Here is a 7,897-nt window from a genome sequence, read left to right on the forward strand (position 1 = left end):
TTATCTTTTGTTGGTGTGGACCTAAAGCATACCGACAAGAAGAGATTCAATGCGTTACTTTTGGTATCGATACGTTCTTAGTCTTCTTGAATTTAATTTATTTTCAGTTTTAGCTCTCCATACTTTCTTAATTTTGATAGTCTTTATTTTATATGGACATTCAAACTTTATGTGCTCTTTCTCCTTGCATAGGAAACACACAGTGTATTTATATATATTAGTTGAAGATGTATCAACATAATTGTTGGAGGCCTTTACAAAGTACCCCATATAGAGGCTTATTCTTTTAGTGTTCTTAATTCCATTAAATCCTATTTGTTCATTGTCCAATGACATTCGTTGAACTCCAACAAGTTCGTCAAAGTTCTCTTTTCCTGTAGTAAAGTCATATATGATTTTAGCTTGATCTTTAACTTTACTTTTAAGACTACAAATTTCTATGTCTTTTGCACTTTTACCATTTACTTATAGCTTAACTAGTTCTTGGGACATCTTATTTATTTTATCCATGAGTTCATCAGTAGTTGAGTCCTTTTATTTTTCAATTAATCTACAAGATTCTAGTTGATTCACAAGCGTTTCATTTTGTTGTCTTGGAGCTATATTCCTCTTGGACACTTTTATGATTCTATTATGTAATGAAAACAATTGAGATTGGATTTATCTATAAGAAGGTAAACTTTCAGACGATTTATTACAAGATTCATCACTAGTTTTGTAAGATGAGGTTGAAATGGAATTTACCTCATTTTCTCTTGCAGTGAAGCACAGGTTAGCCATATCATGATCGCTTGATTCACTCTTTGAGTCAGTTGAACTTGAGTCACCCCAAGTTGCTTTCATTGCTCTTTTTTTCTTCTTCTTTACATTTCTCTTAAGCTATGGACAATCAAGTTTTATATGTCCTACTTTATTACAATTATAATAGGTAGGGGGTTCATTCTTTGTTTCTTTCTTATTAGTCTCACCCTTATCTATTTTTTATCCTTTGAATTTTCTAGCAAATCTCTTATTCTTATTAAAGAATTTGCCTAAGCGACTAGTGAATAAGTCTAGATCATCATTGTCTCCCTCATCATCCTATTCCTCACTTGAACTTTACTTTGAAGCTTTTAGGGCTATTATTTTCTTTTGTTTATTACCCTCAGTAGCTCTTCCATTCATCGCCATCTTACGTGAGAAGCAGACCTATTAATTCATCTGAGGAAGTGGTTTTCATATTTCTGCCTTCAGTTATGGCAATGGCCTTAGGTTCCCAAATAGGAGGAAGTCCTCTAAGCAGTTTCCTAATCATCTCATAGGTAGAATAGCTCTTTCCTAGTGCATTAAGGGAATTTATTATATGGATGAACATAGTGTACATGCTGGTGATGGATTCTTCTGGGTTCATCTTAAAGGCTTCATACTTGCTGGTGAGCATGTCAATCCTACTATCCCTAAAATCTATGGTTCCTTCATAAGTAACCTCTAACTTGACCAAAATTTCTTTAGCTGATTTACAACTTATAACTATATTGAATTCATTTGCATCTAAGGCACAATACAATGCATTCATTGCACTACAGTTAATTTGAATTTGTTTCATGTCTATATCATTCCATTTTTTCTCTTCTTTAGGGACTTCTTTGTTGTCTACAGAATTTGTGGGAATCAAGTCACCATGTGTGACTACTTTCCAAACTTTGTAATCCATGGTTAGCAAAAATATTCTCCTTCATTGCATCCAGAAGGTGTAGTTTTCACCGCAAAAGATGGGAGGTCTAGATGAAGATTGGCCTTCGCCAAATGGGGATACTCCTAACTTTGCCATAATGATTTCTATGTAGCTACTTGTTAGGATATACTACAACCAACGCTCTGATACTAATTGAAATTAGGATGTATTCCTAAAAGGAGGTGAATTGGGTTATTTAAAAATTATTCGTGGAATTTTAATTACTTTAACCTATAACTATTCAACTTTCTAATATATATATATATATATATATATGTATGTATATATATATCTATGTGTGTGTGTGTGTGTGTGTGTGTGTGTGTGTACATGTAGATATACAACAATTAGAACTATGTTAATTACAAGCCTTTGGATATGAATATGGATATACAAACTGAATTTACAATAAGAGATAACACATTCAGTTGAGCACTTGTATGTATTATAACTTTCAGCTTAATTCAAGAAGATTCACAATAATGTACTCAAGAATAAATTCAGTGATTGATTTATTCTTTAATGAAAATCAATATTAAGATCTAACTTTTAGCACATGTATTTTCCTTCAAAACAAATTTTGTAAAATTCTTGTTTAGCTTCTACACATATATTTCATTCACAAAATATGTTCATGAACAAGTTAATCCTTGGATTATTTATTTTCAAACTCAAAGTTGTAAACCCATTTGAATGGTCAAATCAATGAGTAGCTCATACAAGTGATATATATTCGACCTCAAACAAAATTTGTTCAACAAGTTCACTATGTTTAACAAAATTCCTCTTTTCAACAAATTTTCAAATATTTGGCTCAACCTCAAATATTCAACAAGATTTAATATTGAGCACAAGATAATATTCAACAAGTTCTTATAAAAATAAAATCATGCACGCAGTTTATAACTTGCAGAAAATAAAAACGAGTAGGGAAAATGAAGCTGAACACCATTGTTTTTACAAGGTTCGGCTATAGTCTACATCCTTACCTCTAGCAACACGATACGAGGATTTCCTTTACCAACATCTTTCCCAGGTGAAGTTATACCCTCTTTCCCTCACAGTTGGAGTTCACCTCTCTAATGAAAATCCCCTCTCGCTAGGAAACGATTCAATCCCTTGAATCGTCAAAAGGTACAAGAAACAACAAATACTTGCTTGTACAAGAAAAAGCTCCTTAAGCGAGCAGATTAGTACATGTTAGATTCAAAAATAATACTTCAAAAGCAATATGAAATTTGAAGCTGGAAGTATATCATAAGAACTATTAAAAGATGTGAGTTTTGAAGATCAAATCAGTCTTTTCCCAGTGAAAGAATCAAGAAAACAGCGGTAGGCTTTCAGCAAAGATAATACAAGAGAGTTGTGCATTCCATTGCTTTTCAATTCATGTTCATCACCCAAATGTGCGAGAATAATATGTTTAAATAAAGCACTGGGGTTTCAAAAACTTTCCCTTGAACTTTCTTTTAATTTGGAAACCATTCACGCAACATTTGGAGATAAGATCAGCGCTGTTTAATGTTTAAACACTCGCATCAGTCACCTATCCCTGAAGGGTAAGTTGTCTATGCTCCTTTTAAATTAGCGTATTCTGAAAATCAAAATGAGGTCGGTCGATTGTGCCCAATAGGTTAGTCGCCTATTCTTATTTAGTTTGAATATTTTCAAATATGGAAGCACCATAGTTGCTTGATGATTTATCATCAATCGCCTGTCCTTTTAGCAAACTTTGAGAAAATATTATTCATGAATAAAATTAGGTATCTAAGTCCAATGATATTTCCTAGGAGCTTCAATCAATCAGTATTGAGTTTTGAAGTACTTAGATGAGAGTTTGATATGATTTTCCTATCTTAGTGTCTATGTCTTCATGTTGTGAAGCTTCCAATCTGTCTTTTAAGCTTCATCCACTGCTTTAATGAGCTTCATGTCTCACATGACTTAATCTTTCATGTTTCTTATGTCTCATAGCCTTGAGTGTGATTTTCCATTTAGGTTCTTCAAGTATATCTGCTTGAAACCATAAGATCACTTAAGTCCTAAAACTTATACTCACAAAGACATATTAAGTAAATTTGATTTGTTATCATCAAAATGAGATTAAGCCTTGTTAGGCCAAATTTTTGGACATATTCGCTAGCACAAAAATATTTTGAATATTGTCCACTCGTGCTCACTTATGAATATTCTTCTGAACTCAATAGTGAATTAACTCTTAAGAGTATTTATGTGCAACCCTTTCATAAGCTCTCAAATAAAAACCAAATCAATTAGAGCTTCATTTCCTTAGAATGAAGTTGAATGGCTAAGTTGATTGTTATAGGTTTCATTCTGTTCAGAGAAACCTATGCACGAGCAGTTAAAATAAAAAGAAATTTGAACTTGAGTCCCTCACATGTTGAAATTCATAAGAAAAGAGGTATGGTAGGCTTATGACCCTGAAGACATATTACTTGTGACTTTTTGGCATTCAAGGCCAAATATAAATCATTGAAAATTTATGGCACTTGGCTAAGAAATTAAAAGATGAAAAAGGCATATAATGGTGATGAGTAAAGTGCATAACTGAGGGGTCCATTTCTATTTGTAACCTCATAGCTCTCTAAATAAAATGCTCTCATTATCTTACCTTATTTATGCTTATGTTCCTTTATAAGAACAATAATGCATCATACTATCCATAATGTATTAAATGATTAAATCTCTTCGATGGATGGCAATTATCTCTTTATCTTGATTATAACATGAACTGCCTTGGGTCATTCATAATTGTCAATTCCATCTTCCTTCATGATCAAGTACTTATTGGATAACACTCACAGTGAACATTACAAGGAAGCTGTCTTGAGAAGCAGTAGCATTGAAAAACACTAGCCAGTAAGGATGAATGGCCCATGACTAGAACATGGTTGGCTGAAGTTTGCTAGAGACCATGACTTGCACATGGGTGATTCTTGTGTTCAGGCATGAAGGGAACTTGGTGTTTCATATTATGGTCTTTGAGCCAACTGCTTCCGAGAGGAAATACCCACTGTTCAATCATCATCATGTGAAATTAGGAGACGATAATCCAAGCCAATATATGGTACAAAGTTTCAAACCAGGCCATTTATGCAAGCTCGTGTGAACTGCATAATTAATTGAGTATAGCCTTGTTGGCCATCGAGGCTAAATGGAATGCAATATGCAGTAACTATGTGCTAAACATGTATAATATGTTACATGCTAAATTTATTATGAAGGATGATTGAATGATAAATATTTTAATAGATAAACTTCATCCTTAACTTAAAATGCTTTCATTTGTGCATTTAGGGGAGCTAAACTTCATCCTTAGAAAAAGCATTAATTTAAAGGACTCATATGCATCATGTTTCGCTTTTTGAATACAAAGGCTCTTTTGAAAACCCTAAACATTATATCCGGCTTTTATGGCTTGATGTTTAAATATGGATTGTTCTCGGTTATGTGCACTATATCATGCCTTAATATTTATTTTCTGATGCACTCGTGTTCTATAGGAATGATTATGCTGGTTGCCTATTAGAAATGAATTAGTCAATATCTAGTATAGTTGCTCTAAAGGATTAAAAAAGGATTGCTTATACTACTTGACATGCTTAACGAAATTAATCTTTGATTAGTATAAGCAGTTTATGTCATCTAAGCCAGTAGCCGTATCTACAGAGGGATATTTTATAAAATTTCGATTATGTGCACACATTTCTTTTGGCTTAGATCTATAGCTCACTATGGCATATGTGTTTCAAAGTATAATGACTTGTTTGAAAAGTAAAATTTAAATGAAAATAGGTTGCTTATTGCTATATGATCCTGCATTGAATTTTCAAATTTTTTTAGGGTCTGTGTGCTTGATTTTTTTTGTTATATTTTGGAAGCTTTTAAATTTTTAACTAGATTAATGAAGTTTGCTTGAACTTTTGTGTTAAAGTTTCTTTTTTAGCAAGCAAAGTCCCCAATACTTTTTGAAAATATCAAAAGGGGAAATATTTTTATTACAAAATGAAATGTTTTATGGCAAGAAGTATTTTTACTAAAACAAACCTTATCTCTTGCCTACATGACTAAATGCTTTCATGACATTTGCTATATTTTTTTATTTTTGTCTCATGAAGTTTAAAATTATTTAAAAGGGCATTGCATGACTGGTTCGTTGATCATATAAAAATACATGCTAACTAGTTAGACCGATTTTATGCTCAAACCGACATTTAGCTGTCATAAGTCGTATGCTTTAAACTCCAATCTTTGACAGGTCTTATGTAATATTTGAACTGCAAATGGTTCGTGGATATTTCTGGTCAGACCATGTTTAACGTGTGAGTTCAATCTCAAATGGCCAGTTATATTTTTTTTTTTGTGCAAAGGCCAAATTTTTTTTCACATATAAAACTATTTTCTATGCCTAGTTTTTGAGTCACAATGGGGAAGTAATTTCTTTTAAGCTAAGGGGCATTTTTAATGCTCAAATTATTTTATACTTAGCTTAGCCCCTTTTTTTGATGCCAAATGGGGGAGAAAATTTATGAGCAAAATGTCAAAATCTTTTTATACTCCCTGCTTCTTATTCTTTTGTATTTTTATGGAATGAGTGTCTAAGTTATAATGCTACATGTATGTCCTTCATCGCTAAAACTAAATGCATAAATGAATTCAATTGTCTTCTTTCTTGACATCCTTTAGTTATACTGTTCATTTTTAAAATTATGCATATTGTAAGGGGGAGCCTTTTTAGGTTGAACCCATTTTACTCTTACGTGTTTTTCATCTTCAAAAAGGGGGATATTGTTGACTTTTTTAGTCCAATCTCATTTTGATAGTGACAAATCACTTGTATCTTATATGTGCATTTAGTATTTGAGTGGGTTCGTAATTCAACACACACATAAGGTAAAGGGGAAATGGAAGCCAAAAGGGGACTTAAAGCACATACAACATGGCGTATTCCATGGAAAAGTGAAGAGCAAAAGAAGAAGAAGACATATATTTTTAATTGTAGATGCATTTAGATTTAATTGTGATATTGCATGCCTTGCATGATATTTCTAAAGATCAATAGACCACAAACTGACCATAGGGAACCATACCTTTCATGAAAAACCATTCACAAAGGTTTTGAAATGTTTTTGAAAAAAATTGAGAGCTGAAGTATCAATTTTGTCAAGACCCAGTCGACCAACCTCTATGGCCCAATCGACCGAATGTAACACTTGGCCAGATTTTTCACTTCTGTAAAGGCCTAGTCAACCGGACCCTTGCAAGCATTGTTATGCCTAGTCGACCGGCCAATCATTTAGGCCAGTATTGTAAAGCTGTGGCCAACCGACTCATTTAATGCTTATCAAAGCCTAATCGACCAGCCAGTTCACTTAGCCATGTTTTGTAAAGCCCAACCGACCAACCTTTTTATGAAATGAAAGCCAAGTCGACCCACATAATGATCCAGCATACCAGATCTTGAGTCCCAGTCGATTGAATATAAGGGATTTGAAAAATCACATTGGCTAGTCGACCGCAGTAAGTGCCGGTCGACCGAACCTCTCAAGTTCTGGCTATTCTAAGCATCAAACGACTGGAAATTTTGAAATTCAAATATTATTTTACTCCCCAATAGCAGAAAATGGTCACAATTTCAAATACACTATAAATACCTTGCCAGTGCTTTTAAAATGGTTCTTGAATATATTGATTAACACTCTTTCATTTGTTGGGCATTTATTTCAAAATTAAAGCTCTCTTCTACTCTTTTATTTGAAAAGACTTTTTGAAGAGCATATATTCTAGTTTCTCCTACACTTTCTATTTTGAAAATACTCTTAGGAGAAATCTTAAATTGGGCTTGGGCTTTTGAAGCATTTCATTTGCATATACTTTCTCAAATCAAAGAAGCCTTTACACTTATATACTCATTTAATTGAATATATTGTTTCAGAGTAAAAGTTTAGCTTGTCCTATTCTTTCTTGTTGAAAATCATTCTCAGCAAAAGCTTTTATTGGTGTTAGATCTTTGAAGTAGTCTTTTATTGCGCATTTTTTTTTACATCAAATATCACCTATACTTTCTTGCAAAAATCTCCTTGAGAGTAAAAACCCTTGGTTCTCTTGCATTTTTCTTGAAAAATATTTTTGGATAAATATTTATTGGGTTTAAACCTTTGA

This window comes from Malania oleifera, chromosome 12, assembly GCF_029873635.1.
Source record: "Malania oleifera isolate guangnan ecotype guangnan chromosome 12, ASM2987363v1, whole genome shotgun sequence".
Taxonomy (NCBI): domain Eukaryota; kingdom Viridiplantae; phylum Streptophyta; class Magnoliopsida; order Santalales; family Ximeniaceae; genus Malania; species Malania oleifera.